At 42.2% G+C, this 25,325-nt stretch overlaps 1 pseudogene; it reads right to left on the bottom strand.

Annotated features, from left to right (window-relative positions):
- Positions 1 to 17,886, bottom strand: part of LOC139569800 (arginyl-tRNA--protein transferase 1-like) — a 146,923-nt pseudogene extending 129,037 nt beyond the window's left edge.
- Between the last annotated feature and the right edge of the window lie 7,439 nt (positions 17,887 to 25,325).

Raw genomic sequence — 25,325 nt, 5'->3', positions numbered from 1 at the left:
GATCATGAAATGGAGGAAGCACCTCTGGATCTAGGACCACCTGAGATTATTATGAACCTCACGGAAGTGACCACTGAGGACCTCGTTGAACAGGATGTGGCCGTGGAGAGAAACAGAGAGAGAAACGAAGAGGAACAACGTCACATCAGGTGTCATCGGTGGTACCAGAGCCACTCAACTCATTTCAGCAGAGGCTCCTCCAAGCCGTCGAGAAGGATGCAGGCCAACCTGATGCTCACAGGAAGGAGGATGAAGAGACCCTCTTTGCCATGAGCCTGGTGCCAACACTGAAGATGCTGCCTCAGCAAAGAAAAGCAGCAGTAAAGGTTAAAATGTATCAGCTGCTTTTCAAAGCTGAGTTCAATGGTACGTTTTTTGTCTTCTCCACATCACAGGTAGTGTCATAAGTGTTGCGACAGTGAAGTAAAGTAGGTCATTTTTACAGTATACTCATGTAGGCTAATTGGTATTTCAGATCAAAGTATTAATATGAGGCAAATGTATAGCTGTTGTTTCTAGGTTAGATAATATCCCAAAACAAGTTTGTCTAAATATTTGCCTGTCATATTCATCTTTATCTCTGAAATACAAATTCCATGAGTAAACAGCAAGTAATACCAACTTTACCGCACTGTTCCAATATTCATGCCTCTATGCCTCTAACTACACTATATAAGCATTATTTAGTTGAAATAAATATCACCTTTTATGTTCTATTATGTTAAGCTTGTATGTGTTGTTTTTCTCTTTCCTTCCAGAGATGGAGTCAATTTAGCCGAGCAGCTCACAGGAAGGACAGGAAGAGGAGTTGTCTGTTTGTTGTTTTGACCTCCCTCATTGTACCTTTCTTTTCACACAGTTCCATTTAAATTCAGTCAATTCATAAAGTAATTTGTTTATAAAGTCTTAGGATAGCATTCATTATTAGTGGTACATACATTTCTGAATTGAAAATCATACGGAGTTTTCACAGATGCTCTTGGTCTCTTACGAGACTAAAGGTCAATATATTTATTTAATTTAAAACCACTTAAACCAGGGTGTTGAAACTTTTTGTGAAGTTATGTTCCATCGACTGGTCCATGACGTCCAGGGGCCATTTGTTTGTTTAGCTGTGTTATGGCTACATATTATTTTATTTTTTTTCAGAGACAGAGACACACACACACAACTCTTCTCCACTCCTCTCTGTACCTCAGATCTCCAGTGCCCTGCCCTCTCTCTCTTTATGGCCATGTCTGAAGTTCCCCTACTACGTCTAGGCTTTATGAGTAGTCCCTGTATCAGTCTGCAGTTGTGCCAAAAATACATGCTCTTGTTCTCTTACAGATTACAGGCTACACATTCATTTTCTTTTTACACACACACCTCTTTCAATTGTTTTATTTTTTAAAACATTTTTACAACACACATACCTGTCATGTTCTTTCCTGTACTTGAATACTTATTAAATTATAATGTTTTCATAGTCAGTTTCAGTTGTTTATTAATAGCTTATTTAGACTTAATCTGCTTATTTCTTCCCTACACCTTTGCTGATCTAAGACAAGATGAAAGTAAAAACACATTCTCTTCCTAATTAAGTTTTTTTCCCACCTGTATTTTGTCAGGCGAGTGAACATGGTGGTAAACTGTACTATTTGTATGGACCCTAAGCTACCCTTTCCCTTTGTTATCATACTAACTGTATGTCGTATAACCTTAATTAGTGCTCCTGCTCACCTGATGTACCATGCCAGGTGTGTATAATACTGACGTTAATGGGAGAGGGAAGGGGTTAACCATCTCTGGACCCACACAGACCTGCGCTTTCGGCGCGGCTGGTCACGGCCCAACAGCGCGATCAAGACAACCTTCCTCAACGTTGGTCTCATTGTTGAAAGAGCCTACTCTGCTATCTTGACTATTTATTATTGCATTTCGCTCCAACTGCATTTGAGGGAAATTATATTATAGGCTCTCACAATTAATTTGTGGATGTCATCGAATAAATAATATCCTTGGCAAATAAATGAATAAAAAATTTGAAGAAATTATGCAATCAAACTGTTTTTATGTAATCCCACATTTGTTTACTGAATGTGTGCAAAAAAAAAATCTACATTCATATTTTGCCCATTTCTGTCAAGTCTACGCATACAATTTGATGAATCGATAAATCGAACGTATGCACCACACAGAACGTACAGCAACTACCTCTGCACGCAATGCTGTAGGGCAAACGCAGCGTTCCATTGGAAATTAATGTACTTCTGGTGTATCGAAACGCAAACACAGTCGGTGTGTTCGAAGCGTTAGAGCCGACTCGTTCTCGAACGACCCATCACTACACTCCACGTTTCGCTCTTTAATCACCCTCTTTTGAACCATGATGTCTCTGCCTCATATTTCTGTACATCTGAAATAAATACCCCGTGGCAATTTGAATGAACATTCCAAAACACATATTAAGGCTACTACTTTCTCTGTCTGTCTGTTGTAATGTAGCGGATATTGCAGTTGCACGAGGACGCAGTATCTACACTTTGGAATAAAACGAACAGCGTTTTGTGTGATGATGTAGGCTCATCTTTGTAGTTGCAGTCATATTGTAGTTCCTGGGAAAGAAATAACACGACTTGACTGCCTGTTTGCCTCCCGAGCAGCTTAGACAATGTTTGCATTGGTGAAAAAATAACATTCAATCGCTAATTAGTCTGTCTTGTTGCATTCCACTTCTGGTCATCCGAACGTTCTAGACAGACGAGCGTGTATCCGGATTGGTGAAAAGAGTGACAATGGACGAGTTCGTTTAGCATCGCCCACTGCCATAGTTATGCCATATATACTGATATCGTCGCGAGAGTAAATAGCTGCATGTAACTCAGCAGCTAAGGAGGACATGAAATCACTGGACAGCGTGTTTGTATCCTGCTTATGTTTGCAGTACTGACAACAAAGTTTGTACGAACATGTCGATAATGTATTTTGTGTAAAACATGTAAATAGCTGCATGTAGCCTACTCCCCTCCGGAAAGATAACATGAAATTGCGCTTATACTTACTGAGGCATGGAGCACAGCAGCAATGTAGACAACGGAGTGGGCACTCAGCTCAAAAATATATATATATTTGTTTTCCTGGGCAAATAGGGATACAGAAACTCTGTATCAGTAGGCGCTCTGTTTAGCTAACTTAGTTGCCACAGAAAATAAGAAGAAAAAACATTCAATAAGCAAAGAATGAACACCACTAATCACTTGTATTCTCAGTCACAACCATGTTTGCACACATGCTCACAACCACCTTAGCACATGCACACTTAACCACATTTTCACACACACACAAACAAACACAATTGCGCATACACAGCCAGACTCACAATATTGACATGAACATAAAATATTTTCATAAAACAAGGGAAGGTATACAATCCACACTGGTTCAGTCTACTGTTCTGATGAATTGTTGTTGATGGAGAGGAGTATCCAGTATTCAAGCCAACAACTTCCTGTAAATTAGAGTGAAACTAAACAGCAAAAAAAGAAACATTCACTGTCAACTGCGTTTATTTTCAGCAAACTTAACATGTGTAAATATTTGTATGAAGATAACAAGATTCAACAACTGAGACATAAACTGAACAAGTTCCACAGACATGTGACTAACAGAAATGGAATAACGTGTCCCTGAACAAAGGGGGATCAAAATCAAAAGTAACAGTCAGTATCTGGTGTGGCCACCAGCTGCATTAAGTACTGCAGTGCATCTCCTCATGGACTGCACCAGATTTGCCAGTTCTTGCTGTGAGATGTTACCCTACTCTTCCACAAAGGCACCTGCAAGTTCCCAGACACTTCTGGGGGGAATGGCCCTAGCCCTCCGATCCAACAGGTCCCTGACGTGCTGAATGGGATTGAGATCTAAGCTCTTCGCTGGCCACGGCAGAACACTCACATTCCTGTCTTGCAGGAAATCACGCACAGAACGAGCAGTATGGCTGGTGGCATTTCCATGCTGGAGGGTCATGTAAGGATGAGCCTGCAGGAAGGGTACCACAAGACGGAGGAGGATGTCTTCCCTGTAACGCACAGCGTTGAGATTGCCTGCAATGACAACAAGCTCAGTCCGATGATGCTGTGACACACCGCCCCAGACCATGACGGACCCTCCACCTCCAAATCAATCCCACTCCAGAGTACAGGCCGTGGTCTGCCACTGCGAGGACGATCAGCTGTCCGTCCTGTCTCCCTGTAGCGCTGTCTTAGGCGTCTCACAGTACAGACATTGCAATTTATTGCCCTGGCCACATCTGCAGTCCTCATGCCTCCTTGCAGCATGCCTAAGGCACGTTCACGCAGATGAGCAGGGACTCTGGGCATCTTTCTTTTGGTGTTTTTCAGAGTCCGTAGAAAGGCCTCTTTAGTGTCCTAAGTTTTCATAACTGTGACCTTAATTGCCTACCGTCTGTAAGCTGTTAGTGTCTTAACGACCGTTCCACAGGTGCAAGTTCAATAATTGGTTATGGTTCATTGAACAAGCATGGGAAACAGTGTTTAAACCCTTTACAATGAAGATCTGTGAAGTTATTTGCATTTTTACAAATTATTTTGAAAGACAGGGTCCTGAAAAAGGGATGTTTTTTGAGTTTAGAAACTCCCTCATCGCACTGCCACGATTCAATGTGAATCTATAATGTTGCCCCGACATTGGTCCACACATCAGTCATAATTAAAAACATTGTTGTTCCATGCCAATGTAAGTGTGACTTCTCTACTTTTGACCAGAACACTTATGAGGGCCCTATGTGCTCTGGTCAAAAGTAGTGCATAACATTACATTCTGAAAGTATTCAGACTTGACTTTTTCCCTTGACTTTTTCCACATTTTGTTACGTTACAGCCTTATTCTTAAATTTATTAAATATTTTTTCCCCTCATCAATCAACACAAAATACCCCATAATGACAAAGCAAAAACAGGATTTTAGAAATGTTTGCAACACCCCCCGGAAATGTCACATTTACATTAGTTTTCAGACCCTTGACAGTGATTACAGCCTGGAGTCTTCTTGGGTATGAGGCTACAAGCTTGGCACACCTGTATTTGTGGAGTTTCTCACATTCTTCTCTGCAGAGCCGATCAACCTCTGTCAGGTTGAATGGGGAGTGACGCAGAACAGATATTTTAAGGTCTCTCTATAGATGTTTGATTGGGTTCAAGTACGGGCTCTGGCTGTGCCACTCAAGGTCATTCAGACACTTGTCCCGAAGCCACACCTGTGTTGTCTTGGCTGTGTGCTTTGGGTCATTGTCCTGTTGGAAGGTGAACCTTGGCCCCAGTCTGAGGTCCTGAGCGCTCTGGAGCAGGTTATCATCAAGGATCTCTTTGTACTTTGCTCCATTCATCTTTCCCTTCATCCTGACAAGTCTCCCAGTCCCTGTCGCTGAAAAACATCCCCACAGCATGATGCTGCCACCACCGTGCTTCACCGTAGGGATGATGCCAAGTTTCCTCCAGACGTGATGCTTGGCATTCAGGACAAAGAGTTTAATCTTGGTTTCATCAGACCAGAGAATCTTGTTTCTCATGGTTTGAGAGTAATTTAGGTGCATTTTGGCAAACTCCAAGCTGGCTGTCATGTGCCTTTTACTGAGGAGTGGCTTCCGTCTGGCCACTCTACCACGAAGGCCTGATTGGTGGAGTGCTACAGAGATGTTATCCTTCTGGAAGGTTCTCCCATCTCCACAGAGGAACTCTGGCAGACCATCGGGTTCTTGGTCCCCTCCCTGACCAAGGCCCACTAAGTTTGGCCGGGCGGCCAGGTTTAGGAAGAGTCTTGGTGGTTCCAAACTTCTTCCATTTAAGAATGATGGAGGCCACTGTGTTCTTGGGGACCTTCAGAAATGTTTTGGTACCCTTCCCCCGATCTGTTCCTCGACACAATCCTGTCTCTGAGTTCTATGGACAATTCCTTCGACCTCATTGCTTGGTTTTTGCTCTGACATCCACTGTCAACGGTGGGACCTTATGTAGACAGGTGTGTGCCTTTCCAAATCATGTCGAATCAATTGAATTTACCACAGGTAGACTCCAATCAAGTTGTCGAAACATCTCAAGGATGATCAATGGAAACAGGATGTACCTGAGCTCAATTTTGAGTCTCATAGCAAAGAGTCTGAAGGTTTCTGTTTTTATTTTAATACATTTGCAAATATAAAAAATATATGTTTTTGCTTTGTCCTTATGGGGTATTGTGTGTAGGGGGGTCATTGCAAATAGTCCAGATGGCCATTTGATTATTTGTTCAGCTGTCTTATGGCTTGGGGGTAGAAGCTGTTAAGGAGCCTTTTGGACCTAGACTTGGCGCTCCAGTACCGCTTGCCGTGCAGTAGCAGATAGAAGTGTCTATGAGGGTGACTGTAGGATTTAACCATTTTTTGGACCTTCCTCTGACACGCCTAGTATATAGGTCCTGGATGGCAGGAAGCTTGGCCCCAGTGATGTACTTGGCCGTACGCACTACTCAGTTGCCATACCAGGCGGTGATGCAAGCGGTCAGGTTGCTCTTGATGGTACAGCTGTAGAACTTTTTGAGGATCTGGGGACCCATGCCAAATCTTTTCAGTCTCCTAAGGGGAAAAGGTGTTATCGTGCCCTCTTCACAACTGTCTTGACCATGATAGTTTGTTGGTGATGTGAACACCAAGGAACTTGAAACTCCAGACCCGCTCCACTACAGCCCTGTCGATGTTAATGGGGGCCTGTTCGGCCCTCCTTTTCCTGGCATTTGGCAATGTGAAACCAACCGGACCAAAAAAAAAAATACAATGTAACAAATACAATGTAACAAATAACTGTGATTTGAACTATAGCTCAGAACTATTTTAAAAAATGCCTTAACAAAAAAATGGGTATGTGGTTCTCTGCAAACAAGAATGCAGGAGATTTGCTGTGACAACAAGCTAGGTGGTCAGAGCAATCATGTGATGTCAAGGACATTGTGTACTCAAAAGTTGAAAAGCAAACCAGACAAAATTAGATCGGCATAGGTCTCTGCCGATCGAATAAAAAATGTATGTACAGTGCCTTGCAAAAGTATTCATCCCCCTTGGCCTATTTTGTTGCATTACAACCTGTAATTGAAATAGATTTTTATTTGGATTTCATGTAATGGACATACACAAAATAGTCCAAACAAAATAGTCCAAATTGGTGAAGTGAAATGAAGGTGGTGCCAAAAAACGGAAAGGTGGTGGGTGCATTCACCCCCTTTGCTATGAGGCCCATAAATAAGATCTGGTGCAACCAATTACTTTCAGAAGTCACATAATTAGTTAGATTAAACACAGGTGGACTTTATTTAAGTGTCACATGATCTGTCACATGATCTCAGTATATATACACCTGTTCTGAAAGGCCACAGAGTCAGCAACACCACTAAGTTGTGGAGAAGTACAGATCAGGGTTGGGTTATAAAAGAATATCAGAAACTTTGAACATCCCACGGAGCACCATTAAATCCACTATTAAAAAATTGAAAAAATAAGGCACCACAACAAACCTGCCAAGAGAGGGCCGCCCACCAAAACTCACAGATCAGGCCAGGACGGCATTAATCAGAGAGGCAACAAAGAGACCAAAATAACCCTGCAGGAGCTTCAAAGCTTCACAGCGGAGATTGGAGTATCTGTCCATAGAACCACTTTAAGCTGTACACTCCACAGAGCTTTACGGAAGAGTGGCCAGAAAAAAGGCTTTGCTTAAACAAAAAAATAAGCAAACACATTTGGTGTTTGCCAAAAGGCATGTGGGAGACTACTCAAACATATGGAAGAAGGTACTCCGGTCAGATGAGACGAAAATTTTGCTTTTTGGCCAATGCTATGTCTGGCGCAAACCCAACACCTCTCATCACGCCGAGAACACCATCCCCACAGTGAAGCATGATGGTGGCAGCATCATGCTGTGGGGATGTTTTTCATCGACAGGGACTGGGGAACTGGTCAGAATTGAAAGAATGATGGATGATGCTAAATACAGGGAAATTCTTGAGGGAAATCTGTTTCAGTCTTCCAGAGATTTGAGACTGGGACGGAGGTTCACCTTCCAGCAGGACAATGACCCTAAGCATACTGCTAAAGCAACACTCGAGTGGTTTAAGGGGAAATATTTAAATGTCTTGGAATGGCCTAGTCAAAGCCCAGACCTCAATCCAATTGAGAATCTGTGGTATGACTTAAAGATTGCTGTACACCAGCGTAACCCATCCAACTTGAAGGAGCTGGAGCAGTTTTACCTTGAAGAATGGGCAAAAATCCCAGTAGCTAGATGTGCCAAGCTTATAGAGACATAGCCCAAGAGATTTGCAGCTGTAATTGCTGCAAAAGGTGTCTCTACAAAGTATTGATTTTATAGTTATGCACTAGTTATGCACGCTCATGTTTTCAGTTTTTTGTTTGTTTCACAATAAGAAATATTTTGCATCTTCAAAGTGGTAGGCATGTTGTGTAAATCAAATGATACAAACCCCCCAAAAATCTATTTTAATTCCAGGTTGTAAGGCAACAAAATAGGAAAAATGCCAAGGGGGTGAATACTTTCGCAAACCACTGTAATTTCAACAATATTCATATTTAGGGTTATTTCATATCTGCTGACATAAATATTTACATTTATTTCAAGTTAATTGCTAACAAATGATAGCTTCAACCCTTAATACTGTGTTTGATGGAGGAGCTAAATGTGGCAGGATGGCCGTGTAAAGCACAGTGCATGGGAGCAGTACGAGGCAGACAGTGCCCTGCACATTACAGTAGGTTTGATGTCAGAACCGTGACTGTACCTCGCTCTCGTTACACTCGCCGGGGGTGTCGCCAGGAACGGACATCTGGTAGCATGCATACAGCACTGCCAACTGCTCATAGGTTGCCCTGAACTGAAGGTCATCATCATTGACTGGCACTAGCCTCACCTTCAGTGGGAGCGAGGAGGAAGGGAGGGAGGGTGGGGGGATAAGTGGGAGGTAGGTAGGAATGACGAGGAAGATGGTGAAAAAAAAGTGGAGGGATTGATAAAGTCAACGTATTGTTGTGGAGAGTGCGGATAGAGAAGGGTGTAAGACAGGTAGGAGAAGAATGAGGACATACAGTATGGAGTTGGGGAGAATGAGGAGGAGGAAGGGGTGGCAGTGGTTTGTAGGGGAGAAGGACAGACAACGGGGGAAGCCAAACAATAAGTGGAGAGATGTTAGACAACGCCACACAAGCAGTTTAGCACTATAAAAAGGTTATACTGAAGCAGTTCAGACTCCCAGTTCAAAGTTCTGTTGATGAGCTTTTCTGTTTAGATGCTTGGTTCAGAGTTTTGAGATCAGTCATGCCAATTGAGATTCCAACCATAAAATGAACAACTACCCAGAACTAAGGATTATGGGAGTCTGAGTCCAGCTGTGGTTCCTGCCTGGAGATAAGGGGTCCAGGGATCCCGAAGATGAGACAAGTGCACTGCCCCCACATCACGGTTAACGGCGAAACCTCCGAGAGAATGACAGGGGGCTAGAGATTGAATAGAGTGCAAAATATGAAACATCCACATTCACTCACATTTCGACAGGGATCTACACACACATTTACTTTCGTATAGATCCAGATATGGAGACAATAGCGATGTGAGATTTACACAGAGAAAAACAGGCTGAGGTATAGTATAGCTGTGAGAGATACAGAATGTCTGGTGAGAACCACGGAGTGGAGACAATCCTCCAAGTGTGTCAAGTCCCATCATGGTCTAAAATATAAAACTAACGCTAACACTGAATTTTAAGCTCTAGAGTAGTGGATACTTCAGTCCAACAACTGTGACCGGTTGGGCCGAAATTATAGTTTGGGGTTGGAATAAAACAATCTAACTAGCAGAAGTGCTGGAAGGAGTGATGGATGGAGGAGGGTGGGACTGAATACCTGACGTCCCACGTATCCAAACAGCAAGAGGCTGTACCGCAAATGGCATTCCCTACATAGCTCACTTGTTTTGAAGTGGTTGGGCCCTCGTGAAAAGGGTAATCTTGCTCTTCTTTCATGTCACCTAATTCCATGTTCTCTCCATTTCCCATCTGTATCATCTTAGTTGCCTGATGACAGAGTGTACACAAACATTGGTCAGAGATACTTCTCTCACATTGGAGACAGACTGGTTATACTATTTAGCAAGCTCCAGACAACGACTACATCTGGTGTTTCAAGATGTTTACCCCATGTTGACGAGGTGCACCTGAGGAGGTTATGTGGTTTGTTTTTATATCAATGAAGCCAAAGACACATTTCCACATTGTGTGGACGTTTTATAATAAAGCCAACTGAATTTAGTCTCAACACTGTTCACTGTGTTTTGATATCAGAAACACCTCTTTACCCTCTCCACCCCTCCCTCCACCCCTCCCTCCCTTCCCTGTGCCCCTTCAGCAGCAGTGACCACTGACCTGGCTCTCGGTGGGCTTGTCTGGAGGGTCGTGGTGAATGGCCATCTGGTAGAGTTTGTACACCTGGTAGGGGGCTTCAAAAGAGGCTTTGAACTGTGAATTGGGGGGGGGGGTTGGAAGGCACTAGCCTCACCTTCAAAAGAGTGACAGGCAAAGAAGGGTTAAGACTAAATGAAGACAGCGGCATTTAAATAGGACACAGAATGATAAGTGGAGAGAAATCCACACAAAGGAGGGTACATATCAAAGCAGGGGAAAAGAGAAAAAAGATTATGAAAGAGAAAGGAGGATAATACCTCTTCCTCTATAAGCTATGTCTACCACTTATGGGTGCCAGCCAACTACTGCAAATCTGTCTGACTTACATCTCTCCTATTCAAGCATGCCAATCAGGAGGAATGGAAAAGCTTGAAACCATCTCGGCTCTTGTCCACCTTGAGAGAGCCCCTTGAGAACATGTAAGACAGGTTGTATCAAATTGTTTTTGAGAGGAAATAAGCATTCTATAGTTCTATTTTCCACATGTGTGTGGGGAAAGGATACACCCAAGTGTGCCTTTTCTATTATATCTCTTAAAAAAGGTCTGTGACTGAATGATCAACACAATAAACAGCATGCAGAAGTAATACTGTGGCTGGGAGTCATCCAAGTTATTTAAAATTCTGTTTTCTATTACCTCAACCACAGCCACACCCAAGCAGTGAAGTGAATAAAGGAGGGTATGTTTGTGTCCATCTCCATGGAACAAATAGGGTAAATAAATACCACAAGTGTTTTTAGTCATCAAATTGAATAGAAACAGCATTTAAAGACTTTACCTAGGTTGCTTTCCAGAAAAACAAAGTGATCACTTTACACAAAGATAACCTCTGCGTTTGAGTGTGTAATGTGTGTGCGCGCGTGCACGTATGTGTATGACAGGGTTTATGTTAGCCGTAATTGCCGGCTTTTGGCCAATAAAATACATTAAAAGCCGATAGAATTGTAGCCGGCCAAATTGTCCGGGGTTGCATATCATACATCCCGATTTCAGCACCATTTTCTCACTCCTCGCGAGCTTCCTTACCTGCATGCGCCTGCTGCTGAGGAGAGCGAGAGTGAAGGTTTGGCTACTGTTGTTTGCAAAGTTGGGGGCCTTTTTTCATTGAAGTAAAACGAAAGTTGGAGAGTATGCCTAAAGTGAAAAGCCTACAAGGAGAATGTCCTTCGTATGGACAAGCTTTAATATTGTAGTGGACAAAGATGAGAAGAAAGTTGGCGCGGACAAATACAGGCTACTGTGTAACTTGCTATTCAGGTAGAATGCAATTTTGGAACTTATTTTATTTATTTTTCATATTAATAATCATTTGTTTTATTATTATTATTTATATCACCATCACTCTTATTGCAGGCCTATTTATTAATATTAATCTAAACCAGTTCTTTAAATATGCAAAAGGTGTTTTGTTTCATTCTGTTGAGATATTTGTAGGCTAAATTTGATCTGTCTTTTTAATGTCGAGCTCTGTATTTAGTTTACAATGGGTTATAAGTAGACCTGTTATATCATTAAACTACTGCTGTCATTTATTGGGTACAGTAGGCTTTAGCCTTTCTTGGTAATTGCTGAAATATGTGACCGACCGTCTCGATCTTATGTAGCAAAATTTGAAATTGTGTGTTTGTTTTTTTTACATTGGACAAAAGTAGAGAACCAGAGCTAGAAAACGGTATATCATACACTCGAGTTGAGGAACAATTAGAAAGTATTTCTGCTTTGAAAGTTGCCAAACTTGTAACCCCACTTTTCAGAAAATGAACCTTTTGGTAAACCTACTGGAGAGCTTTTCTTTGTCTACACCCATTCAGCATTGTTCACACCCTCTTAAGCCTTAGCCCCACCCATCTCTTTAAGGATTCACATGAGGCCATGTAAACAGAGTGAGTACGGAAGTGTACTAAACAAACAAAGATTTAAGGACTAAAAGGTAGGTTTATACTACGTCTATCAACATATCTGTATACAGTTGTCGCAGGTACATCATGAATATTCTATTGTCGTCCGGCATCAACTTGTCGTTGTCGTAATGAAAAAGTATTAACACAAAAACTACAGGCTGGATGACATCAGCAGCCTGGTTTTCCAACGTAGCATAACTGGGGTATTTTAACACCAATAAACCCATTTAGTACATGTCAATCTAGAAAACCAGGCAACTAAAAGCAACTTTATAAACAATGTTTTGGTTCGTTTCTAGCTTGTTAGCTAGCTAACGGTAAGTTAGCAGGCTAGCCAGTTTAAATAATGACCATAGCATACAGTGTCAAGAAAAGGTCTGTGAACCCTTTGGAAATACCTGGATTTCTACATACAGTTGAAGTCGGAAGTTTACATACACCTTAGCCAAATACATTTAAACTCAGTTTTTCACAATTCCTGACATTTAATCCTCGTAAAAATTCCCTGTCTTAGGTCAGTTAGGATCACCACTGTATTTTAAGAATGTGAAATAATAGTAGAGAGAATGATTTATTTCAGCTTTGTTTCTTTCATCACATTCCCAGTGGGTCAGAAGTTTACATACACTCAATTAGTATTTGGTAGCGTTGCCTTTAAATTGTTTAACTTGGGTCAAACGTTTCGGGTAGCCTTCCACAAGCTCCCCACAATAAGTTGGGTGAATTTTGGTTCATTCCTCCTGACAGATCTGGTGTAACTGAGTCAGATTTGTAGGCCTCCTTGCTCGCACACACCTTTTCAGATCTGCCCACACATATTTTTTTATTTTTTTTATTTTTTTTATTATTTAAATTTTTATCCCCTTTTCTCCCCAATTTTCGTGGTATCCAATCGCTAGTAAAAACTATCTTGTCTCATCGCTACAAGTCCCGTACGGGCTCGGGAGAGACGAAGGTCGAAAGTCATGCGTCCTCCGAAGCACAACCCAACCAAGCCGCACTGCTTCTTAACACAGCGCGCCTCCAACCCGGAAGCCAGCCGCACCAATGTGTCGGAGGAAACACGTGCACACGCCCCCCTCGGTTAGCGCGCACTGCGCCCGGCCCGCCACAGGAGTCGCTGGAGCGTGATGAGACAAGGATATCCCTACCGGCCAAACCCTCCCTAACCCGGACGACGCTAAGCCAATTGTGCGTCGCCCCACGGACCTCCCGGTCGCGGCCGGCTGCGACAGAGCCTGGGCGCGAACCCAGACTCTGGTGGCGCAGCATAGCACTGCGATGCAGTGCTCTAGACCACTGCGCCACCCGGGAGGCCCCCACACATTTTCTATAGGATTGAGGTCAGGGCTTTGCGATGGCCACTCCAATACCTTGACTTTGTTGTCCTTAAGCCATTTTGCAACAACTTTGGAAGTATGCTTGGGGTCATTGTCCATTTGGAAGACCCATTTGCAACCAAGCTTTAACTTCCTGACTGATGTCTTGAGATGTTGCTTCAATATATCCACATCATTTGCCTTTCCTCATGATTCCATGTATTTTGTGAAGTGCACCGGTCCCTCCTGCTGCAAAGCACCCCCACAACATGATGCTGCCACCCCTGTGCTTCAGGGTTGGGATAGTGTTCTTCGGGTTGCAAGCCTCCCCCTTTTTCCTCCAAACATAATGATGGTCATTATGTCCAAACAGTTCTATTTTTGCTTCATCAGGCCAGAGGACATTTAAACAAAAAAAAAGTACATCTTTGTCCCCATATGCAGTTGCAAACCGTAGTCTGGCTTTTTATGGCGGTTTTGAAGCAGTGGCTTCTTCCTTGCTGAGCGGCCTTTCAGGTTATGTCGATGTAGGACTCGGGTTTGCTGTGGATATAGACACTTTTGTACCTGTTTCTTCCAGCATCTTCACAAGGTCCTTTGCTGTTGTTCTGGGATTGATTTGCACTTTTCGCACCAAAGTATGTTCATCTCTAGGAGACAGAACGCGTCTCCTTCCTGAGCGGTATGACTGTTGCGTGGTCCCATGGTGTTTATACTTGCGTACTATTGTTTGTACAGATGAACGTGGTACCTTCAGGCGATTGGAAATTGTTCCTAAGGATGAACCAGACGTGTGTAGGTCTACAATTTCTTTCTGAGGACTTAGCTGATTTCTTTTGATTTTCCCATGATGTCAACCAAAGAGGCACTGACTTTGAAGGTAGGGCTTGAAATACATCCACAGGTACACCTCCAATTGACTCAAATGATGTCAATTAGCCTATCAGAAGCTTGTAAAGTCATGACATCATTTTGTGGAATTTTCCAAGCTGCTTAAAGGCACAGTCAACTTAGTGTATGTAAACTTCTGACCCACTGGAATTGTGATACAGTGAATTATAAGTGAAATAACCTGTCTGTAAACAATTGTTGGAAAAATGACTTGTGTCATGCACAAAGTAGATGTCCTAACCGACTTGCCAAAACTATAGTTTGTTAACAAGAAATGTGTGGAGTGGTTGAAAAACTAGTTTTAATGACGCCAACCTAAATGTATGTAAACTTCCCGACTTCAACAGTAGCTGAGAAAATGCCTCTTAAAAGAAAGCTTGAAGCCTGTGGAAGTCATCAGACTCTTACAGGATTCTTTAAAAGAGGCAGTGCAGTCAAACTAGCCTTTTTCCTTTGTATTATACAATTCTATAACAGCTGATGAAACTAACACTGTAAAAGTTGTCAATAGAGATAAATAAAGCATAAAGCATAAATAGCGCAGACTGACACAATTCTCTATTCTACATGACACGAAGTACTATCTGTTCTACACAATATACTTCTATTGGATTCTGAACTATCTGTGATGTTATATCATCCCGAACAGGCCCCTGCTCAAGTGTTAGCACAATGACTGGAAGTCCATGGGTAACGCTAGTTAGCATTGATTCACGAAACTACCTCTAACTTCCTTCATACTAGACATAAAAATGGTATCCATGAGTTCATCGGACTCTGGGGAAGTAGATACAGGGCCTTTAACCAAAACTGACATCACTCTAGACTCTACCAACCTCAGCAAAAGTGAAGATGGTTCAATATTTTATACTGGAAAGGTATGTTTATTTTTATTTCCCAGGGCCTTGGTCAAAAGTAGTGCACTAAAAATGGAATAGAGTGCCATTTGGGACGTAACCTGCCTGCAGTAGAACCCCGAGTCAAAAGTTCATTTCCATCTCTTATAAATAATGCTGAGCTCTGCGCAATGGTTTTAATGTGATTAGTTGGGCTAACCTGACCCAATATGTGCTGTCACGCTGTCATTTGGTTGAGTTTGTGATGTGAAGCACAGCATTTTCCACTCCAGCTGCACCATCCTCCCCACAGGCACGCATGGTGAAGTCACTGGTTCAGGGAAGCAAGCTCTCTGGCTGGGTCTGAAGGTAGATCCTTTGGAAGTGGATAGCCGTAAAGCAGTACTCACCTAAATCCATTGGAAGGCTAAGTGGAGCAATCACTGTATTACTTACACTTATATAGTTCCCTCAGACTTTCGCTCTCTTACCTCGAAATGGAGCAGGGGACTATCGGGGAAGGATTCGTTGAGGAACTTCTCCAGGGCTTTGGGTTGGCTTAGCTGGACGGGCGTGGCGGGGTTAGAGGTTGCAGAAGCTACCACCCCCCCACCTGATGTCTCTTCTGCTTCTTCTTCAGCCGGTGCTCCTTCCTCAGTTCCTTGGCCTTCCGACACAATGGCCTGCCAGGGTCCCCTCCTACCCCTGGAGGAGAGATGGAGAGGGGAGGGAGAAGAGGGGAATGGAGACAGGGGGAGAGGAATAAATAATTTGTTAGAAATTGTAATGGTATGGATGGGAGTACAAGTTTCCTATCTAAGGGTGCAAGAACTTGAAGTTAGAACACATCTTAATCCATTTTCACTCCAAAGACAACCGTATGGCATTTCCAAAACGGTTCAAGGTGAAAGAATAGTGAAAATAGTCTCGAAAGATGAAATGAGAGCACTTATAAAAAAGTAATAAAATTACTGCTTTATGGAACAGGAGAATAAGTTTCCCTTTCATGCAAGACCTCTGCATGAGGTTTATTAACACGGTATTGTGGGAGTGAAAGAGAGGTGTAACTTTTAACCGTTGTTGGCATTGATTATGAGTCCCACATTTGACCCCTCATGGAAAGTCGGGTTGCCATGTTTGCCTTAGCGTAGCTTTCACACGCCCCCCCCCCCCCCGGTAAACTGGTCATCTTTATAAAACCCTCTTAGGCCTCACTCCCCCCTATCTGAGATTTCTACTGCAGCCCTCATCCTCCACATACAACACCTGCCAGTCACATTCTGTTAAAGGTCCCGAAAGCACACACATCCCTGGGTCGCTCCTCTTTTCAGTTCGCTGCAGCTAGTGACTGGAAAGAGCTGCAACAATCACTCAAACTGGACAGTTTTATCTCAATCTCTTCATTCAAAGACTCAATCATGGACACTTACTGACAGTTGTGGCTGCTTTGCGTGGTGTATTGTTGTCTCTACCTTCTTGCCCTTGGTGCTGTTGTCTGTGCCCAATAATGCTTGTACCATGTTTTGTTCCGCTACCATGTTTGCTACCATGTTTGCTGCTGCCATGTTGTGTTGCTACTATGTTGTTGTCATGTTGTGTTGCTACCATGCTATGTTGGTGTCTTAGGTTTCTCATGTAGTGTTGTGTTGTAGGCCTTTGGCATTCTAGGTGTCAATTTGTTGAGGTAATCTGAAGAGATTTCATCCCATGCTTCCTGAAGCACCTCCCACAAGTTGGATTGGCTTACGGTCAAGCTGCTCCCACAACAGCTCAATAGGGTTGAGATCCGGTGACTGTGCTGGCCACTCCATTATAGACAGAATACCAGCTGACTGCTTCGTCCCTAAATAGTTATTGCATAGTTTGGAGCTGTGCTTTGGGTCATTGTCCTGTTGTAGGAGGAAATTGGCTCCAATTAAGTGCCGACCAAAGGTTTGGCATGGCGTTGCAAAATGGAGTGATAGCCTTCCTTCTTCAAGATCCCTTTTACCCTGTACAAATATCCCACTTTGCCACCACCAAAGCACCCCCAGACCATCATATTGCTTCCACCACTCTTGACAGATGGCGTCAAGCACTCCTCCAGCATCTTTTCATTTTTTCTGCGTCTTACGAATGTTCTTCTTTGTGATCCGAACACCTCAAACTTAGATTCGTCTGTCCGTAACACTTTTCTTTACAATCTTCCTCTGTCCAGTGTCTGTGTTCTTTTACCCATCTTAATCTTTTCTTTTTATTGGCCAGTCTGAGACATGGCTTTTTCTTTGCAACTCTGCCTAGAAGGCCAGCATCCCGGAGTCACCTCTTCACAGTTGATGTTGAGACTGGTGTTTTGCGGGTACTATTTAATGAAGCTGCCAGTTGAAGACTTGTGAGGCGTCTGTTTCTAGACACTCTAATGTACTTGTCCTCTTGCTCAGTTGTGCACCGGAGTCTCCCATTCTTTCTATTCTGGTTAGCGCCAGTTTGTGCTGTTTTGTGAAGGGAGTAGTACACAGCGTTGCATGAGATCTTCAGTTTCTTGGCAATTTCTCGCATGGAATAGCCTTCATCTCTCAGAACAAGAATATATTGATGAGTTTCAGAAGAAAGGTCTTTGTTTCTGGCCATTATGAGCCTGTAATCGAACCCACAAATGCTGATGCTCAACTAGTCTAAAGAAGGCCAGTTTTATTGCTTCTTTAATCAGAACAACAGTTTTCAGCTGTGCTAACATCATTGCAAAAGGGTTTTCTAATGATCAATTAGCCTTTTGAAATGATAAACTTGGATTAGCTAACACAATGTGCCAGTGGCACACAGGAGTGATGGTTGCTGATAATGGGCCTCTGTACACCTACGCAGATATTGCATTTAAAAAATCTGGCTTTCCAGCTACAATAGTCATTTACAACATTAACAATGTCTACACTATATTTCTGATCAATTTGATGTTATTTATTTATTTATTATTTTATTAATTTTTTATCCCATTTTCTCCCCAGTTTTCGTGGTATCCAATCGCTAGTAATTACTATCTTGTCTCATCGCTACAACTCCCGTACGGGCTCGGGAGAGGCGAAGGTCGAAAGCCATGCGTCCTCCGAAGCACAACCCAACCAAGCCGCACTGCTTCTTAACACAGCGCGCCTCCAACCCGGAAGCCAGCCACACCAATGTGTCGGAGGAAACACCGTGTACCTGGCCCCCTTGGTTAGCGCGCACTGCGCCCGGCCCGCCACAGGAGTCGCTGGAGCGCGATGAGACAAGGATATCCCTACCGGCCAAACCCTCCCTAACCCGGACGACGCTATGTCAATTGTGCGTCGCCCCACGGACCTCCCGGTCGCAGCCGGCTGCGACAGAGCCTGGGCGCGAACCCAGAGACTCTGGTGGCGCAGCTAGCACTGCGATGCAGTGCCCTAGACCACTGCGCCACCCGGGAGGCCTAATTTGATGTTATTTTAAGGACAAAAAAAAATCCAGCCCCCGTCCCCGCAGGAGGCCTTTTGGGTTTTGTAAATAAGAGTTTGTTCTTAACTTCTCTGGGATATTTGGGACGCTAACGTCCCACTTGGCCAAAAACCAGTAAAAATGCAGCGCGCCAAATTCAAATAAATTACTATAAAATCTATCTTTCATGAAATCACACATGAAAGACACCAAATTAAACCTTCACATGTTGTGAATCCAGCCAACATGTCTGATTTCAAAAAGGATTTACGGCGAAAGCACACCAAACGATTATGTTAGGTCAGTATATAGCCACAGAAAAACACAGCCATTTTCCCAGCCAAAGATAGGAGTCACAAAAAGCAGAAATATAGATAAAATTAATCACTAACCTTTGATGATCTTCATCAGATGACACTCATAGGACATCATGTTACACAATACATGTATGTTTTGTTCGATAATGTGCATATTTATATCCACAAATCTCAGTTTACATTGGCGCCATGTTCAGAAATGCCTCCAAAATATCCGGAGATATTTTTTTTATTTTTTATTTTACCATTATTTTACCAGGTAAGTTGACTGAGAACACGTTCTCATTTGCAGCAACGACCTGGGGAATAGTTACAGGGGAGAGGAGGGGGATGAATGAGCCAATTGTAAACTGGGGATTATTAGGTGACCGTGATGGTTGAGGGCCAGATTGGGAATTTAGCCAGGACACCGGGGTTAACACCCCTACTCTTACGATAAGTGCCATGGGATCTTTAATGACCTCAGAGAGTCAGGACACCCGTTTAACGTCCCATCCGAAAGACGGCACCCTCAATATATATTGAGGGTGCCTATATTGCAGATAGCCACATCAAATAACAGAAATACTCATCATAAACTTTGATGAAAGATACATGTTTTACATAGAATTAAAGATACACTTGTTCTTAATGCAACCGCTGTGTCAGATTTCAAAAAAACTTTACGGAAAAAGCAAACCATGCAATAATCTGAGACGGCGCTCAGATATAAACAACATTTCTCCGCCATGTTGGAGTCAACAGAAATACGAAATTACATCATAAATATTCCCTTACATTTGATGATCTTCATCAGAATGCACTCCCAGGAATCCTAGTTCCACAATAAATTGCTGTTTTGTTCGATAATATCCATTAATTATGTCCAAGTAGCTACTTTTGCTAGCATGTTTAGTACACATGTCCAAACGCTCGCGCAGGTCCAGGCGAACATTGGACGAAAACTTCAAAAAGTTATATTACAGGTCGAATAAACTTGTCAAACTTAGTAGAGAATCAATCTTCAGGATGTTGTTATCATAAATATTCAATAACGTTCCAACCGGAGAATTCCTTTGTGTCTACAGAAGTAATGGAACGCAAGGCGATATCATGTGGAATGCGCGTGACCAGGAACTGGCACTCTGCCAGACCACTGACTCAAACACCTCCCATCCGGCCCCACATCACAGTAGAGGCTTCATTCAACGTTCTACAGACTGTTGACATAGTGGAAGGCGTAGGAAGTACAAACAGATCCATCCATATCTTACTGGGATTTGAATAGGCGATGAGTTGAAAATCGACCAGCCTCAGAATTCTCACTTCCTGTTTAGATTTCTTCTCAGGTTTTTGCCTGTCATATGAGTTCTGTTATACTCACAGACATCATTCAAACAGTTTTAGAAACTTCAGAGTGTTTTATATCCAATAGTAATAATAATATGCATATATTAGCATCTGGGACAGAGTAGGAGGCAGTTCACTCTGGGAACGCTATTCATCCAAAGTGAAAATGCTGCCCCCTATCCTAGAGAAGTTTGTTCTTAATTGACTTGCCTAGTTAAAAAACATAAATAAATACACACCACAAACAGAGCTACATGGAAATCCTTTTCTTTTCCCCTCCATATTCAAAACTGTTTACATGACATCACAGCTCCAAAACATATAAAACAACATTAATTATATTTGGCGACTGCAAGTGATTCAGGGCTTTTTGCGAACACTTGGTTTCAAATTATAGAGTATTAAAAGGGCCAGTGCAGTCAGAATTCTGTTTTTCCTGTTTTATATATCATATTATACAACGGGTGGGTCTAATCGTGAATGTTGATTGGTTAAAAACATATTCCAGGCGGTGTCTATTTCACAAGTTACCACCGGCTAAATCTATAACGTTGAAATGCCTATTTACTCTGTTCCATCTCACTGCGCAATCCACTGTCTCATCAACCCTGCCAGGAAATGTATAAACTTGATTCTCCACTATAAAAAGCATCTAGACATTATCTCCCATTTCTTTTAGACTAGCATTTGGTTTTCAACAGCAGATATTTGTATAAAGCTTGCTGCCTGTCTCTCCGACCTTTTCAATATTGAATTGTGATCTCCACCGTCCCATATAAAGTGAATGTGTCTGAACGACACTGACAGCAAATTTAGCTGGTTGTCATAGCAACATACCACAACTTTTCAGTTGACTGGCTAAATCGATACTTTGTTGCGAAAACTAAAATGGATGAGTGGAACATTTATTTTGATCTTTTTGGCGGCCTGACTATGGATGAACAGGAAAAAGAGATGGCAATAATACCCAGGCATGCAGATTTAGAGGATATCGCATTGAATAACAGAGAAAAGCTGCAACGAAAAAAACACAGTTAAGAATACAAACTGGGCTGTGCGTTGCTTCAAGAGCTGCCTAGCAGAGAAAAAAAAGTTGTTGACTTCAAAACTGTCACTAAGGAAGAGTTTAACATCCTTCTCTGACAGTTTTATGGAAATGTACGAATTGCAAAGGGGGAGCAGTACAGCATAAGTAGCTACCTGGTACTCCTGGGTGAGCTCAACCGGCTTTTAACTTCTAATTGGTCCCAATCCCGGATCCGGGAGCACCCCCCACAGTAAAAAAGCTGACTAGCATAGCCTAGCATAGCGTCACAAGTAAATACTAGCATCTAAATATCATTAAATCACAAGTCCAAGACACCAGATGAAAGATACACATCTTGTGAATCCAGCCATCATTTCTGATTTTTAAAATGTTTTACAGGGAAGACACAATATGTAAATCTATTAGCTAACCACGATAGCAAAAGACACAACTTTTTTTTCCCACCATTTTTTTCCTGCATAGGTAGCTATCACAATTTCGACCAAATAAAGATATATATAGCCACTAACCAAGAAACAACTTCATCAGATGACAGTCTGATAACATATTTATTGTATAGCATATGTTTTTTTAGAAAAATGTGCATATTTCAGGTATAAATCACAGTTCTACATTGCAGCTGCAATCTGAAATAGTGCCGAAGCAGCCAGAATAATTACAGAGACCAACGTCAAATACCGAAATACTCATCATAAAACATTTCTGAAAAATACACAGCGTACAGCAAATGAAAGACCAACATCTTGTGAATCCAGCCAATATTTCAGATTTTTTAAGTGTTTTACAGCGAAAACACAATTTAGCATTATATTAGCTTACCACAATAGCCGGAAACACAAGCCGTTTACCAGTAGCAAAGGTTAGCGATCGTAACAATCCAGCAAAAGATATATAATTTTTGACTAACCTTGATATACTTCATCAGATGACAGCCCTGTAACATCATATTACACAATGCATATAGGTTTTGTTCGAAAATGTGCATATTTAGCAGCACAAATCGTGGTTATACAATGTGATTAGTAGCAACATTTCAGGCAATTTGGCAGGCGCCATCTTGGAGAGGCACCTAATCTAATCGATAACTAATCGTAAACTTGACTAAAAAATACAGGTTGGACAGCAAATGAAAGACACATTAGTTCTTAATGCAACCGCTGTGTTAGATTTTTAAAATTAACCTTACTCGACATTCAGCGTGCGTTACAGCGAGACCATGCCTAAATCAATGGCGAACTAATAATTTTACATCTTTCCACAGATATACGAATTAACATCATAAATAGCTCTTAATTTTGGATGATCTTCCATCAGAATCTTGGGCAAGTGGTCCTTTGTCCAGAACAATAGTCTTTTGGTTGAAAGATGTCCTCTACTCCTGTAGAAATTAGCTGCTAACGCCGATGTACCGGAGAGGTGCCCAACTCGTGATAACGCCTGACAAAGAAACTCCAGAAAATCGCAATAAACTGCTATAAACTGCTATAAGTCGGTTTAAATTAATTACCTTATGAAGTTTTTAAGACAAAAAACAAATTAAATCAGAGCCGGAGATAAAGAACTGCTAAACCGAAAGCTTTTGAAGACGCCATGCCGGTTTCCCTCCTGCGTCAGGCGCCTCGTCGAAAAGGTCGGTACTTCCGTTCCAAGAGGTTTTATACTCCCCCAGATGGTGCTATCCGCTCCATTCAAAGTCTCACCGCTTACTGACATCTAGGGGAAGGCGTATGCAGTGCATGTAGCCCCATAGCTTATAAGGGAATTTATAAACCGACCCTGGAACAGAGACCTCAATTTCAGAAATCTCACTTCTTGACAGGAAGTGAGCTGCAGAATGAGTTCTGTTTCACTCAGAGAAATAATTCAAACGGTTTTAGAAACTAGAGAGTGTTTTCTATCCAATAGTAATAATAATATGCATATTGTACGAGTAAGAATTGAGTACGAGGTAGTTTAATCTGGGAACGAAAAATCTTCAAAGTGTAAACAGCACCCCCTATTGAGAAAAGGCTAAATGACCCACCTATCGGTCACAGCTGGTGCCTTTTAAAGGACATTGACAAATCATGTATTTCTAGGCAACATCAAACAGCTAAGGCGGCAAGGAAAAGATATCACAAACAGCCACCCTCCCATCACCGATAACGACATGGCCCAGCTCCAAAACTCCCAGGCTCTGAATCTCAGTACACCAAGGGTTCTGGTCCAGAAAGTGTGGTTCGACCTCCAGTTACATCTGGGTCGAAGAGGAAAAGAGGGGAACAGACAACTAAAGCCCAACTCATTCCTCGTAAAAACAGACGAGAACGGTCTAAGGTATGTTGTTCATAGCCTGTTTGTGTTATTTCTAAGTTGCACGCGTAATTAGGCTACTGGAAAACAATATTATAACAACGCATTCTCTCAGATAACGAGGCCACAAAGAATCATCTGGACCCAAGGGAGAGTGGCAGAGAGTCAAATAGGGGATTCATGTTCGAGCAGCCAGGGAACCCACTATGCCCAGTGATGTCACTGGAGAAATATCTATCGAAATGCCTGGAGAACACCCTTGCATTTTATCTCCACCCAAGGAGAGAATCGGGGACTCGATCTGGTACACATCAGAGCCGATGGGCGTGAACTATCTGGCAGCACTTCTACCCAAGATCTGGGTAGAAGATCAGGGCAGCGGGAACAACTACCTACACAAATTACAGCATCAGGACCACGACAATCCAGAAACTGGCCAATGCTGGTTTAGAAGCGAGGGAGATTGTCAGTGAGTGGGCATCAGTGCGAAGGTTCGCTCCATAGCTATGGGCATCTGTCACTAACAGACAGTTAACGCTGGAGCAACATCCTGACAGAAAACAAAGCGAATTCTGCAGCACCATCAACACCCAAAAAGCTGAAGCAAGGCAGCAAAAGTAGTAACACAGACTCTAACATATATTTAAACCAATGCACAATCCAGGGGAATGTACAGATAAATGTGACATACAATAAGTATCTATAGCTATGTCAGCTGTGGTGGAAAACAAAATGTATGGTTTCATTTATTAAAATTAGCTCAAATGAATGTCATGGATTGTCTATCTTTTGTCTGAACAGTGTCCTGATAAGAGAGCATATTTTATTCTGGCAGGCAAAGTCGCGCATCATAAGCTCATTGTTATGGATGTATCTAAATAAATCGTAACTAGAAAACAGCTTTAACAAATGTAAATGTAGCAACTTAGCTGTTATTCTGGCTGCACTTTTTGACGTGACTGTAAATTAGCCGTAGTTAGCTAGCTAGCAAGCAAGGGATAAGAACGTTGCCAGTCAGTATGGGAATGGAACATTTAGAAGGAACGACTGGGTCGCATTTATAGATACAGAACAAAAAGAACGAACGAACGACTAGCAACCCTAGATGTGTTGGGACTATATATTGTGGAATGATGAAATAGTACGAATAAATTAATCAAAATTAAATTTAATGAAAATATGTCGATCATTATTTGAATATGTTGGTAACCTGTTGTATAAAATTGATAATGCCCGAGAAGCCAGTGTTTGTTTGATATATTTGCACGGTTTGCCGGCCCTCGATATAGCAAACAAAAACCAGCTTCTCGGGCATTATCACTTAATTGTACAACAGTGTAAAAGTGTGAATTTTGATCAGTGCCATTTGCTGATAGTTGCTGATTGGAAATATTATCTACACAGGACCTTCCATTCAGAAAGGTTTGCATGAGCTGGAGTTTCGGCTTTCTATGGTGACATC

This window comes from Salvelinus alpinus, chromosome 3 (assembly GCF_045679555.1).
Source record: "Salvelinus alpinus chromosome 3, SLU_Salpinus.1, whole genome shotgun sequence".
Lineage (NCBI taxonomy): Eukaryota > Metazoa > Chordata > Actinopteri > Salmoniformes > Salmonidae > Salvelinus > Salvelinus alpinus.
This window is presented reverse-complemented; position numbering and strand designations above follow the sequence as displayed.